Source organism: Tupaia chinensis, unplaced genomic scaffold (genome assembly GCF_000334495.1).
Source record: "Tupaia chinensis unplaced genomic scaffold, TupChi_1.0 Scaffold000116_1, whole genome shotgun sequence".
NCBI lineage: Eukaryota > Metazoa > Chordata > Mammalia > Scandentia > Tupaiidae > Tupaia > Tupaia belangeri.
In genome coordinates, this window is record NW_006159580.1 from 2,339,199 (window position 1) to 2,347,807 (window position 8,609).

General features: G+C 57.0%; 1 pseudogene; it reads right to left on the reverse strand.

The window, feature by feature from the left end:
• Positions 1-834: 834 nt before the first annotated feature.
• Positions 835-1,473, reverse strand: LOC102490827 (retinol dehydrogenase 10 pseudogene; annotated as a pseudogene).
• Positions 1,474-8,609: the final 7,136 nt, after the last annotated feature.

Sequence of the window (8,609 nt, forward strand, 5' to 3'; positions counted from 1 at the left end):
GGGAAACCTCTCGGGCCTCCGGCACCTCGTGCCCAGGTGCCATTGGAATCGTCAGCCAGGGTCTCTGTTGAGAACCTAATGTCTCCTCCCCTCCTTGCTCTCTCTCTGTGTAACTCCCACCCTGCCCTTCCTTCATCCTCCTTCACTGAGGCTCTTCCTGGACCTGTCCCTTAAATGGCAACTTCCCCCAAAGTTCTAGGTTCCTCTTCTTGGAAGAACATCGCAAGATTTGGGGACGCAGGCCTCTCTCCTTCCTTCTCCTTTGAATTCAGGTTTTCTTATCTAGCCAGCCGGCCTGGAAGTCGCAGAAGAGCCTCAGAATCTCAGGGAGACGCCGTCCACATCAAAACATACTCGAAGTGTGCGTTCAGAAAACGAGCCAGCTAGCGATTGTGCCACGCCCATCGCTCCTCGTGGAGCCAGCAGAGGTGTGGAGCTGGGCTGCGGACAGACAGCCTGCCCCTCCCCAGCACCCGTGGTGCCCACCTGCGGAGGGGCTGCTTCCCGGACTACCCCAGAGGTGCAGCGGAATTCCTGGCAGAGCCTGACGTTTCTGTGTTGACCAAAAGGAAACCCGGATTTAAGAAGTCGAGAAGTGACCCTGGAGTGAAGGACTGTATCGGATCCCGTCAACGGAGGAGACGAGGCCCACCCCACGCCGAAGTCAGTTCATTTACACTTTTTATCATTTTTTTTTGGGAAAAAAAAATTGATTAAAAAAAAATCAACACGGGTTTCGAGTCCAGAGACTGTCAGTAATGCCGCTGTGCGCTGGACTGTTGGAAACGTCTTGATCGTCTTCTGCTAGAAATTCTATTCCATACGAAAAGATCCTTAGATTGCATTTTTTGCTGCATTATTGTGGCTTGTTTTCTTTGCTCAATGAAGGGGTGCATACACTTGTCTGCGCCCGGGAACTGGTACACGCACACAGCTGCTCTGAAAGGGACAAGGCTCTTCATGAAGGTCACAATGTACATGAGGCAGGGGGCACAGATCATGGGCTGGTCAGCGGGGACGGCCGTCATGGCCTGCTTCATGCAGCACTCGGGCTTTGAGGTGGCAATAAAGGTTCGATTTCTTTCCTTATTCGGCAGCCTCTGACCATGCCAGTGCCTACAAGGTAAGGGCAAACCAAGCTTGTTTTAATCCCATCCTTCTCAGCAGCCTTTAGCTCGTGGCTCAGGGATTCGGGAAGACCTACGACTCCAAATCTACTGGCACAGTAATCGTCGACTCCAGCCGTCACGAACTTGCACCGGTCACAGAGTGATCATGATTAGTCGCCAACATCCTAGGCGGAGGAGCCTTGGGGTCCAGAACTGTGCCTGGCAAATGACCATCATGGTTCTCTCAGTGAGCAAAGCTCAGTGACCCAGCTCTTCACAGGACAGAATTTAGGACACGCTTCGGTAAGAAACAGACCTTAAAGCAGGGGATCTCGCAGGGACAAGACTCAGAGAGGGCTTCCATCAGTCCCTGCCACCCAGCGGGGAGACACTTGCAAAGATGTCTCTCGCCAACTTCATTCGCCTGGCCCTAGCCAGCGCCTCTCAATCCAACAGGGAGACATTGGCGTGGTCCACTGGCTCAGCCTCCTTGTGGCCCAGGGCAGGGCAGAGGGGCTTGGATGGAGGAGCAGGAGAGCCAAGTGGAAAGTGTCAGGCACAGAGACTTCGGGATAGGCCTGGAGAAGGATTTGAGACGGAGCAGACAGAGCAGACACGGGACTGTTTCGGCTCCACTGGGACATGAGACAAAGGCCACGGAGCGTCCCTGACACCGCGATAGAGACTGGGCAGTGGAACTGGGAGCGCCGGTGGCTTCCCTGGAGCCGGGGTCCCGTCCCTTCGTCCTCCGTCCTCCTTTTGTACTGAATGACAGCCCATCCAGCCGTTCCTGGAGAGGTCCCGTGTGCTTGTCCCAAGGTCGGGAAAGCTGCGGGCATGGAAGGGTCGAGGCAGGACGGGGTTGGCCGCCTGCCTTCTACCGCAATGCAGCCCTGGTCCTGGGGGAAAACCGAGGAGGTGGGTGGAATCCTGGGGGAAAGGTGAACCAGGCAGGTCCCTGGGGGCTGAACTTGGAGGAGGAAGGAATCTGAGACAGAACGACGTGTCAGAAACGTGTGTGGATACGAGAACGGGTCACCAAAAGCACAGCTCAGAAGCAGAGCCGAGCATGCAGGCGTCCGAGCGGACAGCTGTCCCCAGCCTGCGGTCCAGAGAGCCACGCGGGACCCTGCCTCACAGAATGCTAGTTCCAAATGGGGAAACGGGATGCCCAAGAGAAAGACGACTCTCGGCTGTGGCTAGTTCAGTTCTAAGCCACGGAGGGAGAGACTGCAGAGGGCGTGGCCTGAGGCCTGGGGAAGTGACGAGAGCTTGGAACGGTGTGGGGTGGACAAGAGTAAGAGGGCGCGTACCGGGGAGGCCTTGTTGCCGGTGTGGCTGGCCCCGCACACACGAGGCCAGTGAAAGCGGAATCACTGATGGAAGATAAAATAGAGCCCGCCCACGACACGAGCAGCGGATTTCTGTACCTGAAACCAACTTAGGCTGTTCTGCCCGGGAAGGGTGCCGGGAGCTGGGGGTGGCCGAGCTGGCGAGCGCGTCACTTCTCTCCAGTCTTCAAGGATATGTCAGCAGAGACCAGGGACCAGCTCGTGCCATTCTACGGGATCAGGACTAGGGGCCTTCAGGCTCTAAGGCCCTATTCCAGAGATGGGCTGGAAGGCCTCCCCAGAGTTCCCTATGCTGAGAATCAATTTTAAGCACAGCTTAGCTATGCAAAGAGCTCGAGAGGCCCGTATGGGTAATGAAGGGGCATGCTGGCACCCGGCCACCATGTCTTCACACCTCTGCCCTCAGCAGAAGGCCCAGGAACACCTCGGACCACCGTGGGGTGCACGATCACCCGTGGGGTGCACACTGCACTGTCACTGTGAGCCTTTCCTGAGTGTGGTGGATGAAAGACAGGTGAAGAGGTTCTGTAGGAAGCAGGGTGGTTTCCAAGCAACCACCAGCCCGCCCGGGGGCCTCTGCAGAAGGCGGAGCTCACTGATGACTGGAGCAAAGGCTTGGGAGGCGGCCTTGGCTAGGACCTCGCGGAGGGTGGGGTGGTCAGGCAAGAAGCTGCTCTACACTCAGTTCCCAGTCCAGGCTCGGGGCCACCAGGAGGCACCTGCAGGAGAGCTGGAAGGTGCCTGATTCCACACCTGTGTCCCTTCTCCCTCCCCACAGAAGCCTCCCTGGGAGCTGAACTGCAGGCGAGGTGAGCACTGTCCGTGTCCCACCTCCCAATCCCAAAGCAGGCCTGCTTCCAGACCTGTCCGCTGCTCACGCTGGAGCTCCGCCTCCTCACCCTCCCCTGGAACATCTACTGCTATTCCCATGCGGCTCCCTGCAGACCGCAGGGGGCTCTCCCTTCCAGACCCTCTCACTTCCTCACCCCTCTGTCTTGACTCCTAGGCCCCACTTCCTGCTCGCCTTCTCCCCCATCCCTGCAGATAGCAGTTGGCTTTGTCTCCATCCCCCAGAAGTAGCCGTGGCTGACAGGAGCCAGAGAAGGGCAGCGCGTGCCCCATGCCGGTGGGCTGATGCGGCCACCCCCCCGCCCCAGCCTCAGAGGCATCCCAAAGACATCTGAGGGCTCAAGGAGAAAAAGGACCTCCACCAGAGTTCGTCCTGTGCCCCTCCCCAGTGGCCTGCCCCCCCGCCATTCCAGACCCAGAGCGGCCGCCTACTGGAGCAGGGCCTTGGGCTTTCAGAAGCCAGAGGCTCCAGGTCGTCCTGCCTGGTACTTACATTGCAACCTAAAGGAGTACAGCCTGGTTGCTGCCGTTGTGCCCACAGACAGGCCATGAGACGGGGAACGTGCCACACCTACTCCCCAGGGAGGGGGCGTGCAGCCACAATGCTCAAGTCAGGGTCAGCAGGGGAGGGACTGGGCCACAGGCAGAGCAGGTGAGCCGAGAAAGTGGAGCTCAGTTTGGAAGGTGGACCGTGAGAGGGGCCAGGTGTCAAGGTGGAGGGACAAGGTGTCCTCCCTGAGGTCTACAGGAGAGCCCCGGGCGCCAGGCCATTCCCATCACTGCCCCCCAGACCAGGGTGGCCTGAGGACAGGAAGGAGCCTCTGCATCTTTGGCTGACTAAGGGATCCCCGGGGCATGGCGGAGCCTGGTGGTTGTCCCATCACAGGGCTGCCTTCCTGCTCTTTGCGCGACCGTCTTCCGGCCCTGCCTGCTCTGTGCGCGTCTGTGTTCTCCTCTCAGGAGGACCTTCTTCTGCGTCTGTGTTTTCATCCATGTCTCTTTCCTTGGAGGCCCTCTCTCAACCACTGTCATCTGCCTGGTCTTCTCGTTCATCTCTGTTTTCAGATAGCGCTGGGCGTGGGCAAGGACACCAGGGGATGAGCCTCATGATGGAGGAGAGACTCGCCCTTCTCCTCGGCAACCCAAGGCACCAACCGTGAACGTCCTCCCTATCCTGACCCCTCACACCATCTGCTGACACCCCTTCTCCCTCCCTTCCCATCAGCCCTGGGCTGTTCCAGAGATCTAAGTTGTTTGGGGAGGGGGACGAGGCCGTGGTATGGAGGAGGAAGCTGTGGGCACTTGCTTCCCGCCATCTTTCACCTTATACAAAACCTGTCTTTCCCTGATGCTGGTTATAATTTCTGACAGAGAGGCTGCACTTCTTGTCCACCCCAGGCCCTCCAAACCTCAGACAGGGCCCCAAAGTCAGTGCTTTCCTGGCTTCTGGCGCCATCTTCCAATCCATTCTAGTCCCTACCTCAGCAATGCTTCCTCTTGCTGTTGGCGCCCTCACCTACCCACCACCCCAGGCCGTATCACCCTCTTCTTCCCACCTTCATCTATCAACAACCTCATGGCCTTCCACATTCACCTTGCCAATGAGGGCTTAGAAGGATGCCTGGCACATAGTAGGTGCTCAATAAATATTTGTTGAATGAATGAATCGAGAGCTCTGGCCTTAGACTCTCCGATTTTCTCTCTACCCCAATACTGTCCTCCCTAGAAAACTTAGCAACCTCCAAGGGGTCTTCTCTCCATCCTGCACCCGATCCCCACCGCCAAACCCAAGCAGCACCAAAGTGGCCCCATCTTGACTCTCCCCAAGTCCCTGCTCTGGAAACGCTCTCGGTGCTGTTCACCCCAACTTGGAGCTCGCTGCTTCCGAATCATGCTCTTTCTCTTCCTCGTGGCCAACCCACTGACACCCTCAGTTCCCTCCCCTTTGTGACGGGCCTGCCCTGTTGCTCTCCACCCTCGGGATGACGTGCCCTTGGACTTTCTAGGGTCTTGCACTTGAGCTCAGTGAAGTGACAGTTTGTCCCACTGTAACAACATGCCTAGCAACCCCAGCAGGGCCCCTTCTGCTGCTACCTGGCCGCCAGTGGACTAACACCTGTGGATCCTCTTTTTCCGTTCCCAGAGTTTACCATCTGCTCAAACCCTTGTCCCCACCCCTAGCCTCCCCCTTTCGGTTGACAGTATTCATTCAACAATCCAAGGCACCAACTGTGAATATCCTCCCCTCCCCTCCCTAACCTGCCACTTCACATGATCTGCTGATACCCTTCCCCCCCCTACCCTCAATAAGTTCCTCACCTTTCTTTAGGGTAATTCCTCTGCCTTGAGCTTTGGGGCCCACTAGCCTTTCTGCTCCCCCAACTGGCTCTCTAGCCAAGGGTCCCTCTCCCCAGCATCCTGATTAAATTGCTCCTGCTCTGCTCCCCCTGCCTTCACCACCGTCCCACCACCAGGCCTCTCCTGGAGCTTGCATCTCCTTTCAGAGATGCCGCGCACCTGGAAACGGTGGGCTGTTTGCCTTCGCCATTCTCCACGGCGTAATTATCCTCTGCTTTCACCAGTTTAATGACTCCGAGCTCCCAGAGAGTAAGATTCGCCCCCTTCATCGCCTCGTTCTACCACCTCGCCTCTTCCTTTTTATTCCAGGGGAAACGCACGTTAGCGATAAGAGAGAGTCAGAAAGCACGCGTCCCTCTGACCTACTCCCAATCCCATTCTCTGGAGGAAATGGTGTTAAAGGTCAAGTGCGTATCTTTCTAGACTTTTATATATGAACACGTAACAGTTTTATGTGCACGAATAGAAGTTTGTTTTGAAAACACACGTGGGGTCCTAGTACGCATACCGTCCTGTCACTCGGCCTGGTTCGGTTAACGTGCCAACTGTGCCCGTGTTAGCCTACGTGCGTGCCCTGCCACACGCCTGGTGAGGCCGCACTGGACCCCATTATATGCTGCACTGTGAATTTCCTTACTCCTCAACAAACCACTACTCAGGGTGTTGCCAATTCTGTACAACTACAACTGCAGCCGCCACTACCCTTGCACGCGTGTCCTTGCAGTCACACGAGTGTTTCCGGCAGAGCATCCCCGAGGGGGAGCTGCTTTTCATCAGGAAATAGCTCTCCAAAAGGGCTGCACCAGCTCCTGGCCTGCCCTCAGCACAGGAGGGCACCTCTGCCCACACGGTGCCTGGAAACCGTCCATTCCTGGCATCCGCAGCAAGGGGCCTGCCCACCAAGTCCTTCTGCTTCCGCCTCCCTCCGCCTCCCTCTGAGAGGCAGGCCTTTCTCCTTTGGAGCGCTCCTCACCGTTTCTCCTGAACCTCCTCCACCCCCAGCCCAACCCACCTCCCTCGGCCACGCCCTGGAACGCTGTTCCTGTGTGTGTTGTTTTTGCATTGGGCTCCTCCATGCACCTCTCTGGACCTCTGCACCGCGCAGCAGCTCAGCCCCTCTCCTTGCCACTCGCCTCCTGGAGCAAGCCAGCCAAGCCACTGAAGTGAACTGCCCAATGAACGAGGGTTACACAGGTGAGTGTGAGGGAGAGGAGAACTCATACTGATACTGCCGGCATTCATGCACTCTACAAATATTTATTGAGTACCTGTTACATGCCGGAGTGGCTGGGGAGGATGACGAGCCCAACCAGGTTAGTCTCAGAGGGAGAGAGCCATTAATCATCACACAATTCAATCATACATGGTTTCAGACTGCCACATGCCACCAGGGAGAGCCTCATGGACACATCCCTGACAGCCACCTGGCCTGAGGGGTGCCCCCTTTCCCCCAGGGACCGGCATTAGAACTGAGATCTGAATGAAGGCCGGGCATTTGTGACCCGTTGGAACTAGTTTAAATGAGAAAACCCTAGAGCTCACTACTGTTTTGTAAGTTTGCTTGCGGAACGCACTCACGTGCTGAGAAGGCTGGGGGAAAAGACGCAGTGACCCGAGGTGGGTCCGTGCTGCAGGACGCTGGCAAAGATGCTCCAGCAACGGAACGACAAATCCAAGCTCTTGTGTTCTAATCCTTCATTTGAATCAAAGGACCTGATTGAGAACTTGGGCAGGGACTGTTCTTCTATAAAAGGCCGAGCCTTCTTGCATTCGGGGAGGCAAATCTGAGACTTGAGCTGTAACACTTCTGCCTTCTTGCTGGCTAGCCAGGCTAGCCTTGGAATACACTTGGTCTGGCCTTAAGACTCGGTGGCATGTGTCGGCGTTCATGCATATCACGCCATGCATATCCTAGTACGCATACCGTCTTGTCGCTCGGTTAACGTGCCAACTGTGCCCGTGTTAGCCTACGTGCATGCCCTGCCACACGCCTCGTGTGGCCACACTGGACCCCATTATATGCTGGGACTCCCCTCAGGCTCCTCCTTGAATGGTAGCACTTTGACCACGGGAAGCAGGTGGAGGACTCCCCACATCCAAAAGGAAGCCCTGGTCAGAGGGCGCTGAGGTACATTCCGGAGACCTCGAGAAGACAGAATGAAGTTTGATACTCCGCCGAGGGCTTGGGCAGGCAGTGGGGACACGTGTGTTCTGAGCTTCCTGCGCTTGACCCTGCCTGCATTTCTAGCCACAGGGAATGACGGACCACCACTCAATCCCCTGCCTGCCCCTCGGAGACCACAGGTGTACAGATGAGGGGGAGACGGGGTGTGGAGACCTTCACCCTGCCTCTTTCCCATTGCCCTGGCTACGTCCCTACACGCTGCCTTGGCATACACCACACTTTACTGGACATACACAACACTTTCCTGGACTGGGGTTCTGGAAAACTTCTTGTCACTGCTGAGAGAGCGGTAGCCTCTGGGTCACACGAGGGTGGGCAGGTCGGGCAGAAGGCAGTTTGGCTGTGGGCCAGCCTCCTCTCTGGCCGAGTCTGCTGCTGACTTCCAGGGGCCTGGCTGCACCCTGGGGATCTGAGCCAGCCAGGGCTTTCTCACTCAGTATGTGGGGAGGGTTTCTGTTTTTTTTCAGTCACTGGGGTTTTCTGCTTCTGGCGTTGGGGCATTTCTCATTAGAGGCTAAGAAATGCTGATTCCTGTGGCTGAAACAAAGCCACTTAACTTGGCCATTCGCCACTGGCCCAATCCTCTCTCCACCTCAAGTCTCTCCCAATGCTTGTGTGACCGGAGGCTGCCCGAGCTGGCTGCTCAGAGGCCTCCATAGCACCATCCCGAATGATGGGACAGGTGGCAGAGTCAGGAGTCCCACCCCAGCCATACTTGGTCTTCTAACCCGGGACCACCCACTCTGTCCAAAGGGG